The sequence below is a fragment of the Macrotis lagotis genome, chromosome 1, assembly GCF_037893015.1.
Source record: "Macrotis lagotis isolate mMagLag1 chromosome 1, bilby.v1.9.chrom.fasta, whole genome shotgun sequence".
Taxonomy (NCBI): Eukaryota; Metazoa; Chordata; class Mammalia; order Peramelemorphia; family Peramelidae; genus Macrotis; species Macrotis lagotis.
The window spans coordinates 271,215,506-271,233,754 of record NC_133658.1 but is presented as its reverse complement, the minus strand read 5'-3'; the positions used below and the strand labels follow the sequence as shown (position 1 = coordinate 271,233,754).

Here is an 18,249-nt window from a genome sequence, read left to right as displayed (position 1 = left end):
AGTCAACTCTGTCACAGTGCTGTTAGAGCAGCTATGCATAGCAGATTATACATATATCATTCTCTCTCTAAGTCCCTTCCCAAAGCATTGTCCAATTCGGCATAGGTCTTGTTATTTTGTGACTCCTTCAAAGGAAGAACAGAGATCCTGGAGGAAACTGGCACCCCAAACCATAAAGGTCTATACTGGCCATATGCCCTGCCCTTGAGAAGGACTTTGCCAGTATGGTGCTAGATTCCTGCTTAGAACCATCCTCTATGTTCAAATACCTTTTTCTCCCTTGCCTCTACAAAGTATGAGTGAAAGGTTAGTGGAGAAATGTGGGAGCTTGTGGGAAGTAGAAGGTAGAAAGAACCAAGAACAGAGAAAGAAAAAGAAAAAATAGAAAGGAACAAAGAAAGAACAGTGAAAGTTCACCCAGGATCTGTTCATAAAGTTACATATATAGGTTCACAGATTCAATCCCTTTGCACTTCTGCCTTGGGGCCTCACACAGTTTTCCTGGCCTCTATGCCATCTGAGTCAGGTTTGGCCAATTGGGACAGCTGAGAATGAAGACTATTTATATCAGCAGTCCTGTGGTCCTCTTGGCCTTGGAAGCAACCTCACAGTTTTTATGGAAGGTGGCATGCTTTCTAACACTAGCCATATGTGGTCATGGAGGGCCACTCAAACACATGACCCCTTGTAGCAGGGGGTGAGGAGATGGGGAAAGCATATCTGTATGGCAATTGACCTTGAGGATTCCCCTCATTCAGAGGACAAGCCAGCACTCTCCTAGTCCTGAGTCCTCCAACTAGAAGGTGCTCAAGTCTGCTAATATTTCCCCACTTTAAAAAATGCCCTGGATTAATCTTTTTTTAGCCCAGTTTCTTCATCTGTCTCATATTTTCTTTTCTCTCTTTCACACATACATATACATGCTGGCTCAAGTACATCCATAGGATAGCTTACACAAGGGCATGGCTTTCACACTATAAAACAGAGAAGGTCCCAGGACACTCTTCTGGGAAACTTCAGGGAAACATCAGTGACTGATGGAAACATACATAGAGCAACTTGGCTTGCACCTTGTGAACAAGTCTACAAAATAGGAGACTATCTCATCTGGGTTCTTGCTGCAGGATCTAGAATGCAGCTTATACTTTGTTTCTTTTCCTCTTTTGGATCAAGGTGTCTGTTTTACTCTTACTTTTTATGGTAAGTGCAGAAAGAGACTAAGGTAGGTTAGGTCTGAGGGTTTTGGTCCCAATCTTCCTAATCATTCATTCCCTGACTTGTAAATCATTCCTTGTTCAGATAGCCCAAGCAACTATGCCCATCAGACCACTTCTCCAAACCATGAGCATTTCACCTAATTTGGTTATTATTGACATCAATGAAAACTTTCATGGAAATACCAGAGGATTAAAGCAACCGGTTTGCAAGACCTATAAACAATTAAAGCCTAGCACAATATCAGTGATCCAGAAAAGTTATGTATGGACTAAATTTCTTCTCTAAGTCAAACATTCTCTTAAAGGGGAAAAAAAAATGGCTTTGCAGAGTGTATAGCCCCTGCCGCTTCATCTAGTTCACTTTGGATTGGGGGTACTCTAACTTTTCTCAGAGAGCACACACCTTTACCTTGCTTGTCCTTGAAGCACCGCTGCCACTGCATTCACTTCACCTCAAGCTGCCCTCCACAGCCCCGCAATGCACCAAACAGGAACTCTCTCCACAACTTCTGCAGCTGCCCAGCTCCGCCCAATCCTGCTTGGGGTTGCCATCTCTTCCAACAAGTGGTAGGCAGACCTTCCTTATGAGCCTGGATCAAGACTGGATGGGCATCAGAGAAGCTGTCCACTTGGAGACAGCCGCTCAAATCTAGCATACACACCAGGTCCTCCTGGGCCTCATCCTGAAGGATCTCATTCAACCAAGCCTCGATGTTCCGCTCTAAGTTTCACAAAAAGAGAAATCCACAGGCTTTGAGTCTCATAATGAACATTCCCATTGAAAGTCTAGAATTCAGGAAGATGGTAGGTAGCCTTACACATTATAATGACACACCAGAAATTCTTTTTTTTTTTTTTTTTTGCCTAATTTGTCAGGACTACTCCCTAGTGTCCAATATGCCTGGATGTAGCCTTGGGGCCTTCAAGAATTCAATCCAAGAGAGTCAGGTAGATGGATATCTAACTTCATCCTTATGACCTATACCCCAGGAGCTCCTAGGAGAGCAAGGCACCAAAAAAGAAACCCAGTGGATCCAGACATAGTAGAAAAGACTCCATGAAGGGGATGGTAGGGGCTGAATGCTGAAGCAACCTTGCAGTTTTCTCCTCCTCCTCCTCTTTTCCCACACCCTTCATTTTCATTCCCATCTCTCGGCCTTGGCCAATTCATCCAGATCGAGCGGGAGTTTCCCATCGCTGATGGAGCATAAGACACCAAGACAAGCAAAGATGTTCCTGGAAGAAAGCTGCCTTTGTCTTCCTCCTCCCCCTGCCTCTGAGGGCTTCTCTCTGCCTAGGCCTCAGGCAGCCCTAGGAAGCACAAGGGGAGCGATGCCCTGCCAGGCTGGTGTCAAAGGCAGGCAGAGATGCTGCACTGCAGTCCTGAGTCCCTTCTGCAATCGGACGTGCACAGTCCAAAGGCTGACTCAGCACAATTCTTTTTTGATTGGTTGGTCTAAGGAATATAGTTTTCATTTATGCTAAGGTGGCGGCAATTAAGACATCATCTTCCCACCCCCGACCCCATCCCTCAGCCTTTGAGTCCTTCCACCTTTAGTCCTCTAAACCTACTTTGTAAGTAGCTCCCCCAAAGTCACTTCTGGGTCCCAAACAGTCTTGGGTTTGTCCATTTTTTTTTAATTTAGGGCATTTTAAAAAAAATTTGCAATTCAAGCGATGCTCACTGTGATTGACTCATGCTGCAGCAGCTAAAATATCTGTCCTGCAGGTCAATCTAATCATGCTTAATAGCAGTTTATTCTTCAACGCAACATTTTTCACGTTGGGTCGACAGTTTTAAATGAGATTGCTGATGCCCCCCTTTACTAATGCTTTTACCAGGGGCAGCACACGCTTTGAAATACTTGTGCAATAAAATGCTTTATTGCTCTTGATGAATGCACTATTAAACTGGAATTGCAAACAGCCCCTTCTTTAGAAGGAGGTAGTGAAATTTATTTGGCCACCTGGCTGAGGGAAAATAGAGAATAACTCGTCATCAACATAAACAAACAAACAAAATAATGGGAGGGGTGTCCCTTCTACAAATGGGTCTCTTTCCCCTGTCTCCCTCTCTCTTTCTCTCTTTATCATACAATTCCCCATTCCTGACACGGTGCTGGTTTCCCTCACATGCAGAAAATTCATTTTGAGAACGACTAGATTTTGTGAGCCATAGAATAGAAAAATTTAACTAATTTGGTCCGCTGAATTTACGAGTTCTGCAATTCTCAAAGCTACTCTTTCCACCCCTAGAACTTAAGTGTGAGCAGTTGGCTGTTTGGTTGATGGTGGCTAAACCCTCCAATGGTCACAATAGTAATGCTGATGTGTCGGGCGCCCTCAGGATTCTCTAGAATCAGCTTGGACATGCTCCAGAAAACTTGGAATAAAAACTACTGCCTGCTTTTCCAGGGCCGCCTTCTATACAAACAACCAGATGAAAGCTAGGGGAAAATCTTACACGAGGCAGCATCACACTGATCGCTGATGGGAGGACCTTACTTGACCATGCTCACACATTAGTCTCACCCTGAGAATAGGGCAGGTCTTAAAAATACTTCAATAATCTTCTCTAATCTTTCTATAAAGGATTCTGGTGAAGCACAGTAACAAATAGATAACCCTGAGATAAGTTGCCACTTTTCCACCTCCATCCCACCGAAGTCAAACTGGGTTTTTAAGATACGGAGTTAGAGAAGGCCATGAAGATTGCCCAACCCAGCCCCCCTCATTTGTAGAAGAAGAAGAAACTGAGACGAGAGGCTGTGATTTTTCCAAGGTCATACAGTTAATAGATTCATGCTTTGAACTCAGGTCTTCTGAGGTTAAATACAGTTCTTTTCCCACCATATCATAGTCCCTCAGGGGTGTTATCTTGACTAAATTCTTCTCTCATAAAATACAAGCTGATCCTAACACAGGTCCCCATCCTACCAGTCTCTCTTCTTCTACATTAAAATATTAAACTAGTAAAATGTCACAAAGATGGTGCCCAAAGGCCCAGGCAGTATTGTAAAAAACACTTACATCAGAAAAAGATCCAAGCTTAGTTACTTCCTACCATTAACCATGTCATTTGATTCACATTCCTTGGAATGCCAAAGGTAGGAAGGGAGAGGGATGGGGAGAGAGAGAGAGAGAGATAAAAATTGCATTAGGACTGTAGATACCTATTGTAAATCAGCCTCAATTTCGAAGCTGGAGCAGTGGTGAGCAGCCAAAGACTTAAGGTGGGAGTGGGAAATGGGGGAAAAATGTTAAGAAAAGGAAATTTGGTTTTATATCGAGAAGGGTAAGGATTGTTCTCATTTTTAATTCAGCAGATCAAGAGAATGGAGGTGATTTATAACAAAGAGAAGGCAATGACTATCCCTGTGAACTCTCTGGTTTTACTGCTCAGTCAAACCTAATTTCAAAACACTAATGCTTTTATTTAAACACCACATCCTGCAATAAAACTTTAATGTAAAACAGGGACTTATCGAAGTGAAGAGGCTGCGGCATTTCTGTGGTTGGTTAGCAAATTTCTGTGGCCTCCTATTTCTGTGGCCTTGCTATTTCCATTTGTTGTGGCCGGAGTCTTACCCTAATGGGAACAGAAATGCCATTTCCTGGGACAAATACCCACTAGATGCAAACTCTCCCATGCCTATGGGGGACCAAAAAGCAGACTCCTCTCCCTAGTAAGTTTTATCTAGTTGTCATAAGATAGAAAATGCCTACACAAACACACACACACACATTTATATTTATATATATATATATATGGAACAAGGTATACACAAGATATATACAAAGGGACATATGAAACAAAATATATGGTGCATATGATATGATGTGATATATAAGGCAGGCTAGAAAAAGTAGGTTATGTCAGACATACTGAGAATTACATGATATTTATGCATATAGATGTGCTGTGATCTATGATATAATATACAAGGTATGCTATGAGTGAAAGGTGATGGATTATATACTTGGCATATCAATATGAATTGGCCTCATGGCCCTCTCTTAATGTGTTGCTTGACTTCGGTCAAGCTGCTGGGACAATATAGCTGAGTCTCAATCCAGAGGGGTCATAGCAGGAAGAAGAGGGGGCTAACCTCCTGATCTTTCTTCTCCTTCTCCCCCTAGTGCCATCATTTGGTTGAAAGCTCCCAAATCTAACCAGGGCAGATACACCTGTTGCAAGTTCCAGAGGTCAAGTCAAGCCAAAGATAGTTCCAAAGAGCACATGATATGGAAAAAAAATTCTAGTGGCTGCCAGACAAATAATTCTCAGGCTGAAATAACTGACCCTCTTCTACTCTGCTAATGACCCTCTATTTCAAGAATACCTAAGGACACCATTTTCCCACAGAAGCCAGGACCTGAAAAAAATAGCATCTCTGGGTTCATAAGAAATGACAGAAATTCCCCCATGCTTTCTTGAGATACTGCAAAATCCTCCTGAGACTCAGTTCATTTCTTTCCAGCGAACAGTATCCTGATGACAAGGTCCTCTCTATCTAACTCTTCCAGGAATTTTTCTCTCAGTTAGGATCCTCTTACTTAAGCAGAAGGAATAGCTGACCACTGGGTGGAAAAGGGGAAACTTGATAAAAATCTAGATCCTGAATTTGACTTTATCTTTTGGATAATCCAGCTCAGCTCAGAAGTTGCCTTTTGGTACCCAGAGTACAAAATTCAGACATATTTGCTTCACTGATAAGAACTAAGTCAGGGAGTTTCTCTCTCTCTCTCGCTCTCTCTCTCTCTCTCTCTCTCTCTCTCTCTCTCTCTCTCCCTTGAATAATATGTTGGGACAGAGTTGGACAGCATTTGAGGACAGCATCTTCAGACCAAGTGCACAGCATTACTTTAGATGTCACATCATTCTAAAGCTACTGATTCCAGTAACAGCAAGTCTTTGCTTACTTTGTTGGCAGGGATTTTAAAAAATCAATCTAAGTTTGTTCTGGGAAAATGCAGGAAAAAAATATTTTTGGGGGTGAGAGAATATCCTCTGCCTGAAAAACTCTCAGAATACTAGAGTTCTGGTTCTTGTGTATGGTGTGTTGGTTAAGATTGCTCTGAGCTCCTTTGAATATTCCCTCATCCAGAGAATAGTCAGACTAAAGGGTATTTAAAAAAAATAGAAGCAAAAAATAATGATACTCCAAAGTATGGGTAAAACCTATGATTTATACTGTGATTAGTACACAGATAGAGTGTGATTGAGTTTTAGAAAAAGATTCTGGGGTTGTGGGTGTTGGATTCCCTAATCACTTACCCTTAGTACATGGAAAGTGTGATATTAAGCTGCACAAGTCATTTGTATCTTTGCCAGGATGAAAAGGGATCATGTCTGAATATATAAGAGTGAAAGACACAAGTATACATTGCTCTGGTTTTGAAAGTCTTTGACTCTCTCTCTCTCTCTCTCTCTCTCTCTCTCTCTCTCTCTCTCTCTCTCTCTCTCTCTCTCTCCCCCCCCCCCCCTTATATGCTTGACCCTACATTCTACTTTTCTCCCTTTGGTTGCAGAAATCACCCCCCCCCCCCCACTCTACTGTCATCTAGACTCCTGTAGGTTAAAGGCTGGGGGAGGATGGGTAAGAAGAGCACAGACACCCACAAGCCCCCAAGATCTAGTGCTCAACCCGGAGCCCCTGCAAACACCAGAAGCGGACAACGGGCTTTCTTCTGGTATTGCCTTTCCAAGCGCCTGCCGCAGTCAGCACGTTGAATATTTAATGTCCTGATGAGCATTTCCACCTGCTGACACAGGCAAAGTGACAGAACAATACAGCCACTGGAACACGATCATCAATTGACTCCCCAGTTAGTCTGCCATGTCAGGCATTCCAAAAACAAGATCTGTCTGTCTCTTTCTCCCTTGAACACGGGTCACCCTGCTCCCATGAGAGAGATGCCCTACCGGAAATACATACTTCTTTACATTCCATAGCTTAGCACGTTCATATGGGCATATAAAGTAGTATGTTTCTCAAGCAGGTAGTTTTCAATATGCGCATTTATATGTTTGGAGAGGAAGATAGCACTGCTTTGGAAATCAAACCCCATGTGTACTCAGTGGTGGCTTGGTTTATGCCACTGAGTTACTGCCCCATTTCCATGACATCTTCCTCAAAACCACCAACTGCACACATACATACACACACACACACACACACACACAAACACACACATAAACAAACCATTCTATGACTCATCTCCATTAATCCACAGTTGTTCTTCCTTTTTTTCTGATTTCTGTCTGTGTCTCTGTGTCCCTACATCTATATATCCATATATATATATATATATAAACATATATATATATATAATATATATAAAATCTACACACATAGCCATGGGAAATAGTGATGCTTTTGACAGAAGTCTGAGGAATTCAGCAGTTTGTCCCTTTTGTAACTCATTCTCATGTAAATAGAGTGGAAAACATGACAAAACCTCTCATTTTCCTCAGAAAAGTACATATATTTCACATCAAAACTTTGAAAAACACAGAATCTAAACATGAAATACACATAGACCATAGCACATTCTCACCATATCCACCCCACCCCATCCTCACTCCTATATTAACAATTAGAAGAACCAAGAAATAGTCTTGGAAGAAGAGACCAAGAAACTCCAGAAAATTACAATTCTTTCTATTCCTTAGTTGAGGACTTGGGGAAAAAAAGAATCAACAAAAACTGGTCCTCTCTCCTTTCCTACAAAGCTTAGAGCTTGTCCAACTGGAATTCAAATGTCCAGTTTACAACTTAGACAGCAATACCAAGCTGCCTATTTCTCATACTGAGGTTAGAAAACTCTTCTGTTAAAGACAAAGGATTTGTTCAGCAATTGACTGGGACTGAGGAGAGACAGGGTATAAAAAGGCAGCTAGATATTGTAAATGGAAACTCTTACCTAGTAAGTCCAAGATTTCCTCTGCCTCCCAAAGAGAGGAGCCCAGAAAAAGAATGTCTTGACTTTCTTTCTTTCAGTGTTAGGAAAAAGCCATCCAGTTGAACTCTGTAGCAGCTGAGGTTGATTGTGGTTTACCTGATAAATTGTCAAATAAGGTTCATAGGGACAACTGGAAACCTGGATATATGAGCTTAGGCCAAAGAAGAAGTCAAGGAGTAACTCCTTAAGCCGACTTGTGTGCGTGTGTGTGCTTGTGGGCAACCACCCATCTGTGCCTTTCTTCTTTCTGCACCTCCCTTCCCTTTCCCTCCCCCCACCTCTCTCCCTTCTCTCCTTTTCTTTCCTCCTCCTCCCTATTCTCCTCCTCCTCCCCTCCCTGTCTCCCTCTCTCTTCTTCCTTTCCATCCCTCCCACTTTGCCCCTTTACACTCTTTGCCTCCTAACCCTCTGCGTGCTAAAGCTCTTCTAACAATGTGGTCCCACTGAAAATGATGATCACACTGAATAGAAGACTATTATGAGCAGGATTTAGGTGCCCAGCAAACCAAGAGGTCATTTGGGGCGCTTCCTGCTCATTCAGCATTGCTATAATAGTATGCTCGGACTGTCCACTCACCTGCTCCGTTTGCCTGCTACCCCAGTTCGAGCCCTCCAGATCAATACCAATTTACAGGCAAATGCAGAATGGCTGCCTTAGTGTTAATGAATTTTACCGTTTCTCACAGTCTTCTAATGAAGCCTTTAAAGAGGGTTTAAGTAAACTTAGCAAGTGGTAAACTAAGCACTTTGAAATACTTAATTATATCGATAGGTTCCCCCCTGCATTTTAAAATTTCTCTGTGAGCAAAGAAAGAAATGTTGACCCCATTCTCCATCATCACCATATATAAGTTCTGATAAAGTCAAATAAAAAAAAATAAAAAGGGAAGGGGGAGCATCTAAGACAGACTGGGAAAGCTTCCATTCCCATCCCCGAGCTTAAGTCATGACCAAGCAGGAAAGTAAGCAGATCCCAAGTAAATCTGGTATCTAGGAGTTTATCAAGCAGGATAAAGTAGAAACTGTGTGGTGTGTGATAACACTAAACCCTAAAGAGAATCAAATGGTTATCACTCTCTCTACTCATTGCATGAAGTTAGATTAGTTCTTTGGGAAGTGAGGGTGGAGAGGAAGAGCTGAGTGAAGACCAGAAAGCCTTGTTCAAAGAATCACTTAACACCAGAAAGTATGGCTGCAGTTGGGTGAAGGGGGTGGGACGGGAGAGAAGGGAGAAAGGGTGAGACTTATTAGGAGCAGGATTGGGATCAAGTATTTGGGGACTGTTCTCTGAAAACAACTGGACAAAAACAAGAATCCAGTGCAGCTGGGTTTCCTTAGCTTTAATTAGAGGAAAATTCAATAAGGGAATTAGAAATGTTTTGAAGGTCAAGGAAGCTAACCTAATTGTCACTCCACAAGAATTACTCTATCCTGTGTGGATAACCACCCTTCTCCTGCATTGCTCATACATAGCTAGCAAATACAGCTTTTTTACCATCACCAACTTCAGGAACTAATTGCTCAAGAAGGTTATTTTATAAAATGCACCCCCCCTTCCAATAAATGCTTATCTCAGTAGAAAAGCCTCCAGGGCTGTGTTTCCTGCAAATTCTTTCCACTAGTTTGTGAAATAGACAGAGTAGACCTTTCAAGTATCTGAGATGATCTAGGATGAATAGGTCAGAGTTTCACACAAGAAGGAGATGAGGGAGCGAATTATGACTCTGAAAGGTGCCCCTACCTCCCATTTAAAAAGGGAAAAACCATTTGGCAGGATGGAACAGAGAAAAGACCTGCTGCCCCATTTACATTTAGGCACTGTTATTTATCATTTTCATCCAGTCAAGGATAAAAAAGGGCAACTTAAACAGCGTGTTCCTGTTACCCAACTTTTCCTCCTGCATCTCCAATGATTTAGCTGAGACCCTTGCATGATAATGTGAGCTGAAGTCTAGGTGAGAAAGAATCCTAAACGTTCAGTGTCGGCTGACAAATGAGAAGTGTGCTTAAGCTGAGGGGCAAGGGGGGGGGGGCAGGGAAGACAGCTCAGAGCCAAAGGGTGGAGAAGGCAGACTAGGCAAGGAGGAAAGAAAGTAAGTGTGAGAAATAGCAGTGAGCAGATGTTTTCCTAGCTCCAGGTTTCTCCTCTGCCCTCAACTCCTAACCTCCATATTGACAAGGGTTAGATACGATTGTCCCCTGAGTAGCTGAAACTCTGGAGAGATCAGATTTAGAGAGAGAAAATCCCGAATCTATAGGGGGAAATCTGAAGTTTCGGCAAGATATCCACATTAACCTTTTGCTTATTCTCAAACTGAAGCTAGTTCTTTTTTGAAACAAAGTTCCACCTCCTGAAATGAAAGGTGTATCAAGTGGGTTCTCAGCCAGTAATCCAAAGGACCAATAAACCTAAGAATTACAATGTCCTTTAAATTGCATAAGGCTGCTTAGACTATAAATACTCACTGAAAAATATACTACATTCTGTGTATGTGGGAGTCAAGCTAAGTCAAAAAGACACCCTGTATAAATCAAACCTATCTGGTTCCTGAGGAGTATGTGGTGTGTGTGTGCATGTGTATGTGTGAGTGTATGGGACTCACACATTTCCCTACAAGGGTGTGTTTGCACATTCACTAGCATCTTGAAAACCTACACCCCACCACAAATGAGCTTGGCATACTTGGAGCTTGGGGAATCTAGGCTGATACAGATAAGGCAGGCTGAGGAGACCAAGGCCCACTCCTGCCTTCAGAAATACTTATAACCTCTATGCAATGAGGTGTCCCCATGCCTTTACCCTTCTTTAAAGTAAACTGTGACCCTTTCTTCCAGATCTGATGTGGCTCCTCCAGGCAGTCTCACATTGATTACCAATCTCTGCTCATTGGCATTACAATGGTTAAGGACCGCAGTACCAGGAATGTTGCAAGTTGGGCTGCAAGTTCGAGCCACGTTCCTGTTCTAGCACTGGGTGGAATTGCCAGAGCTCAGAGCCCCTTAATCATACTCTCCTCTGACCACCGCCTGCCCCCCATCACCCCCTCTATGACAGCCCCAAACATCTCTCCAGCTGTCACTAGCCTGCACTTCTAAACCAAGCAGCACAGGCTGCCAGCAGCCTTACAAAATGATTGTGTGTCAAAGTTCTTACATTTGAGTTTAAAACATTCGAGCTATTGCTGGCTCTGCAGTTTTTAAAATGCAGAGAATACCGCACGCCAAAGAGAAAACTCCTAACCCACCCCATAGGAAGACACACAGATACCCACATACACACCCTCACACACACGCGGCCCCCGGTGCAGTGAGGCAAATAAGCATACAGAGACATACATAGACTTCTAGCCCCCTCCCCAATCCCAAGCAAGTTTGCCGGAACCTTTAAGTCCTCCCAAAGCTGGTAATTGTTAAAAAAAAAAAAAAAAAAGAAGAAGAAGAAGAAGAAGAAGAAGAAAAGAAAGAAAGAAAGAAAGAAAAAAAAGATGAGTAGAAAGAAAGAAAGAAAGAAAGAAAAGAACCGAGCTAAGCTGGTGCCATTAGAGGAAAGAGAGAAAGACGTACCAGTGAGGAGATTCTGTTGCAGCAGGGGAGCCTCCAGAGCGCTAGCTGAATCAGCTTTAAAGAGTTAGGGATGCATGGAGGAGGGTCATGGCATCGCAAGGTAATAATGCGCTGGATGCTGCAGCCATCGGCTTCCTCCTATAGGCAACCTCTAATGCAGGGAGGGAAAGAGAGCAGGCCCAGGGATGGCATTAGTCCTCACTTGGAGGGGGGGGGGGGGAGAACACCCATACACACCCGAAAGAAGAACAGGCAAACAAATCCTCAGCTTCATCCCCTAACACGCACACTCCCTTCCCCCACATGCACCTCTGTATCCCCTCCTCTCCCCTTCCCCTCCCACCAGACACCACCACCACTCAGCCCTCCTGCTGCAGCGCAGACTTAGCAAAAGGAGGGAGGTCTTTAAAGCTTACAACTGAGAGAGAGAGAGAGAGAGAGAGAGAGAGAGAGAGAGAGAGAGAGCAGGAGGGGGAAAGAGAACAGACAGGAGGAGCGGAAAGCAGGAGTTAAGGAGAAGCAACCTTGCGTGCTGGGATTTACCGCACACCTTGATGTCTAAGGGTTATGGCTGCAGAAGTCTCCCCTCACCCTCTCCTCCTTTCCCCCCATCCCGTCCTCCCCACACACACACCCCCAAGAGAGGGTCACCATGAGGTAGAGGTCAGGTTGAAACAAAAGAGTATCGCCTGCCCGCATGCTCACACACAAATGGGGGGGGGGATGGATGGGGGGAGGGGGATGCTTCCTGGTAGGAAGAGGGAGGATTGGGGGTTTTAGGGGGAACCTCTGATCAGAAACCAAGTTCACCTTTCTAGTGCTTATATACCCAGCTAAGCATCTGAAACATGCAGTCCCGGCCAAGTGGCTCCTTCTCATGCCATTCCCTCCCTGACCATATTTAGTCAACCATGGGAAAAAATAGACTGTCAGCTGCGGACAGCCGAACAGGGAGTGCTGGGAGTTCAATCGCTTCTCTCAGCTCATTGACTACTAGTCCTGCAGAGTCCTGAGTCTGCCCCCCTCCCCCCCTCCCCTACTCTCCCCACTGCTATTTTTAGACAGGCCAAATAAAGAGGCATCTAGGCTTACAGGCCTGGGCTGTCCCAGGCCTTCACCAGGCCCCTACTATGTATGGTCAGTGAGAGACAGCCGGAGATATCGACAGAAAAGTGTGTCGATTTTGGGAGTCCTGTCCTGTGAAGGGCCCCCATTTGCCCTTCCCCCATCTGCTGAAAATGCTATCACTGATGAGGAGAAGGATGTTGAAAGACTATTGATTTTTATCATTGGGAGCCAACAGCAGTGAGCCAAGTGTATCCCACTAAGGGGGTTTCCTATCCATCAGTTCTCCGACTCTTGATGCCAACTTGTACTCCTCCCATCTTAGTACAACTCCTGTTACACTAAGTTCACCATGAACATAGACTAGGGGCCAAACAGATCTCTTTTCCGCTTTGCCTTTTGGGATTCTGCAGGTGAGAAAATAAGAGTAGGTTGCTACTTTCTGGGGTTGCTGAATGATCTGGTAAATGAAGACACCAAGTCACTTTGGCTACCAAAAAATAATAAATTTACCGAGATCCATGCATAATGAAAAGATGTATTTGTTTGCTTACCAAGCCCCAAATCTGTGATGCTCATTAGGCTAATGATCTTTTCCCCCCTAATGTGTTTCACAGGGCTAAATTGTATAATTGGGATTATACCAGCCAATATTATATTCCATCGTCAATTTATTCTCTTGATATCAGGATCTGATGGCCATGTTTGATTCAGTCAATTCTCACTTCATTCACCATAATCCAAAAAAATGGATGAGAAACATAGACATTGGTAACTATCAAATGATTTTTATAATAAGTTTTAAAACAAAATAAATAAATCTTAGTCACAGCATTTCTTTTGCTCAATTTTTCAGTTCTACGGGCAAGTGTTTGGTCTGAGGCAGAGGAGCCAAACACACTTCTTTGCAAAACTCCCAAATGAGAACCAAATTAAAATGTAATTGGGAAATATTTAACAAAATAAATAAAATTATAATAAAGCATAAATGATATTAATATGTGGTTTAATAAATCAACGTGCAGCCTGCAGAGATCCTCATATATAGTTTAATGGACCCTGTTTCTACTTGAGTTTGAAACTACTGGTCAAAACATTTTCTATGTTGTTAAAAAAAGGATCTTCTTTGAATTTTAATTCTCCAAGTAATTAGTTAACAGAGGCAGGAGGAAGGGTTTCCTGTTATTGAAATCTAGAGCACTTGATTTAGAATTATTCTTAATAATGGAATAGTAGCATGAATAATTATGGGGCTGGTTTGGGGGGTTTTGTTTTTCAATTTTCAGGTTCAACATCCTGATTTTCCTTGATCTACACCCAAAAGACTCTAGGTAGAAGTAATAGAATACTTAGATTCAATCTGACTTATTTTTAAAGACCTACAATGTGCAAAGCATTTGCTAGGCAGTGGGACTGAATATTAAAAAAATGAAACAGTCTCTTTTCATAAGGAGTAGGTTAGATTACTGGCAGAGACAAGAAGAAATCTTTTTAATTGTATTTACATATAACCCTATGCTGGGCATAGTAAGATTTAAAATTCAAGTAAGACATGATTTTTACCCTCAAAGATGGGGGAAATAAAGAAATCAGCACAGAGAAGTATAATACACAATATTACATCCTGTGCATGGCAGGAGTAATAAACCTTGAAGAATGATAGGATCAGATCAAAGACTAGGATCAGAAACAGCTGAACTCAGTTTTTGATAAAACCAAGAATAGTAACTACACGGGAAAGGACACTCTATTAGAACAGAGCTGCTAGCATAAGTAGAAAAAAGTCTGGCATAAAGTAGAGCAGAATATTACACCACACACCAAAATAACTTCCAAATGTGTATGTATGCAACCTAAATATTAAAAGCTACATCATTAAACAAACAAAAGAAAATGTAAATAGATACCTTTCATATCTTCAAAGAACTATTTTTTCTTTTTTGTCACTATGAACAGTAATATATCCTTATGCAAAGAATAGAAAAATAGAATTTTAATTATATCAGGAATTCTTCTATGCATTCTTTTTTAAAAAATTAATTTTCCTTTCCTACCAATTACATGTTAAAACAAATTTTAAGCATTTCAAAAAAAGTTTCGAGTTCTACTATTGTTCTATTAGAAACCAGGAGGGATGGAAATTCAGAGAAGCCTGGAAGGATTCGCATGAACATTTGCTGAGTGAAATGAGCAGAACCGGAAGTACATCGTACACTCTAATAGTAACATGGGGTTGATGATCAACCTTAATGGACTTGCTCATTCCATCAGTGCAACAATCAGGGACAATTTTAGGGTATCTGTGATGGAGAATATCATCTTTATCCAAAGAAAGAAATGAAGAGTTTAAACAAAGACCAAAGACTATTACCTTTGATTTTTAAAAAAGTATCTTATTATGTAATTTTGCTACCTCTTATATTTTATTTTTTTCCTTAAGGATATGATTTCCCTCTCAACACATTCAATTTCGATCAATGTATAGCACGGAAACAATGTAAAGATTATCAGACTGCCTTCTGTGGGTGGAGGGAAGTGAGATTGGGGAAAAAAATTGTAAATTTCAAAAAACCAAAAAAAAATGTTTTTGAGTTCTAAATTCTAAACCTCCTTCCTCCCTCCCCTCTCCCTTCCCTGAGATGGTAAAATGATTTATCGATGTCCTTTTTCTTTTTGTTTTGTTCAGCATCACTGTACTACTACTTCCACTCTGTAACTCTCTCCCCACCAAAATATAAAAACTTTCCCTTGTAAAAAAAATAGTAAAATTAAACAATGAAAATACAGATGTCTCATTCTGTACCTATAGGTCACCACCTGTTTGCCAAGAGAAGAGAAATATGATCATAATCAGTATTCTCAGGTTCTTATTGGTCACTGTATTAAGTCACAATTGTTTTCCAATTATGCAATAATTGTATAAATCATTTGTAAAAATTGTTTTCTTCTCTTCAGTTCTTTCTAGGACTTACTATGACATACCTATATGTATGTATATGCAAATGAATATGTTTGTGTATATATGTGTGTGTGTATGTGTATAAAAATCTCTTTGACCATTCATCTATTGGGGAATGACTTGTGTTCTTATATATATAGTCAGATACTAAATTAATGCATTAGTGTACCTAAAGTGGTCACACGCATTCCAGTTCACATTATTTGAAGTTATAATTATGTAAAATTTGATCATTGGTTCCTGTTCAGTGGAAATATGCAGTGAGAACTCAAATCATGACCTTTTCAGGGAACTCATTATTTTCATTAATCAGGACCTAGCTGTATTTGAATCAATGCTCTATATATCTTAGATATCAGGTCTTTATTAGAGAAATTTGATGCAAATATTTTTTCAATTAAATATTTGCTTTATAATTGCATTGATTTTTATAAAATAAAAATCATCCGCTTTCTCTGCTGTGCTCTATTTCTTGTTTGGTCAAAAATTGTTTGAAGGATGAAGTTTTAATGAAATAAGTGACAAAGTTAATCATAAAAAAGAAAATAGCAATTTCAAGAAAGTAAATGTTTTAATATGAACAAACTCAATAAAGCTAGAAAAAGAAAGAATATATAGAAAATATAGAGAATTTACACAAATATGTAAGTCTGAGAATCACTGCACAATAGATTAACTGCCAAAGAATATAATCCAACACTTTTTTATAAATTGTAAATTATTAATAATCATATGAAAAAGGTTCCAAATCATTAAGTGAAATATAAATTAAAACAACTCTGAGTTTTAACAAAATATGTCAGAAAATAAAAAGTCAATGTAAGAAGAGGCTCAGGAAGAAAAGTGCACTAATTTGCATTTGTGGGATTATGAATTGGTTCCATCATTCTGAAAAACAATTTAGAATTATGTGAAAAAAACATCACTGTTTTTAACTTTTGACTCAGGGTTCCCACTGTCAAGTATATCCTCAAGGAGACAAAAATAGAAAAGAGAGAAAAAAATGAAGTGCTATGGAAAGCAAAAATACTCAGATAAAGACTTTTGGTTGGAGTAAAAAATAAAAAAAATAAAGTATATATACCTATCCATTTGGGATTGAATGAATAAGCTATAGTATAGAATATTACTGTATATAAAAAAAACCTGTATATGAGGAATATGGGAAAAAACATGGGATGAGTCTTATGAGTTGATGCAGAATGAACTAAGAGAACCAAGAAAACTACAGATCCAAAGCTACAATAACTTAAATTCTAAAAATTCAAATCAAATCAAACACTATATAATTAAAATGACTTATTTTGATCCTAAGAAGAGAAATGTACTTACTTCTTTCTTTGAAGACTGGGGGGTACTGTGGATGTGGATATTTGCATATGACATGAAAGCTAGCTGCTGTGTTGTTTGATTTTATTTCACCATTTTTCTTTTTAACAAGGTAAGACTCAGTGGGTTAGCATAAAGGAAGAGAAATAAGGGGGTTATGTATCAGAAATCACTATGACATGAAAACAAAACACAAATACAACTTTTTGGGTTGTTTAAAGAATAGATAGAAATTTAACAGGCAAAAGGGTAAAGATGGGTATCCCAGGCAGAGGGGAAAATGTAAGGAAGAGAGCACAGGGCTTGCTCAGAGGATTAAAAACCAATCCACTTTGCCAGGAGCATCAAATAATAGAGGGGAGTGATGTGAAATAAATCTAACAAGGTGCAGTGAGGCCAGATTTAGAGCACCTTGAAAGACAGGAATAGACTAATCTGCCACAGACCCAGAATGGATAAAGTACATGTAGCTAATAGGGTCTTTCCAAGGGAAACTTACTCCACTGGAAGAATTGGTGGTGAACAAACAGAGTAAGATTGGAATTTGAACATCATTACAGTCTTTGTCAGAGAATTTTTATATTCTTTCACTTTTGAGGAGGTAAAAGTGTTTCTAATATGCCTTCCACAACTTTTTTCTTCTTCCCTGCCATCTTTCTTCCTCTCTCCTTCCTATCCTATCTTTCTCTAAATGGGATTAGGGATAGGACAGAAGAGTTGAAAAGAGAGTCATTCTGTTTCCTTTATTTGGAACCCACAGGACTATTGACAAAAAGAACATCAAAGTTAGAAGGAATCATGAGTCATCTTTTTCAACCCTTCATTTTCCTGTTGAGGAAATTTGAAACTTAGAGAGAAGAGATTCTCTAAATTTACATTATCCTGTAGTAGAAGCAGGATTAGTATCAAGATTTTGGACTTCCAGTCAAAGAATCTTCCTATTCCACCATTCTGGCTTGTTTTGGAATAAAAAAATTAAGAATTTTCCTTAAATATTGGATGGCCTGATAAAAAAACCATATTATGAGCAAACTAGAAGATCGAGGACAAGTTTATCTGTCAGATCTATGGAAAGGGAAGCAGTTTATGACTAAGGAAGAGATCACTAAAAACAAACTAGATGATTTTGATTACATTAAATTAAAAAGC

At 40.6% G+C, this 18,249-nt stretch overlaps 1 long non-coding RNA gene across 2 annotated transcripts; it reads right to left on the bottom strand.

Moving 5' to 3' along the window:
- Window positions 1–6,621: 6,621 nt before the first annotated feature.
- Window positions 6,622–12,521, bottom strand: LOC141504983 (uncharacterized). Of its 2 annotated transcripts, none has more exons than XR_012473520.1 (2): window positions 12,382–12,521; window positions 6,622–11,898 (listed from the first exon to the last, which is right to left on the bottom strand). It is a non-coding gene; the product is annotated as an uncharacterized LOC141504983 (long non-coding RNA). The 2 variants fall into 2 exon arrangements; XR_012473521.1 differs by having other exon boundaries at window positions 12,399–12,521.
- Window positions 12,522–18,249: the final 5,728 nt, after the last annotated feature.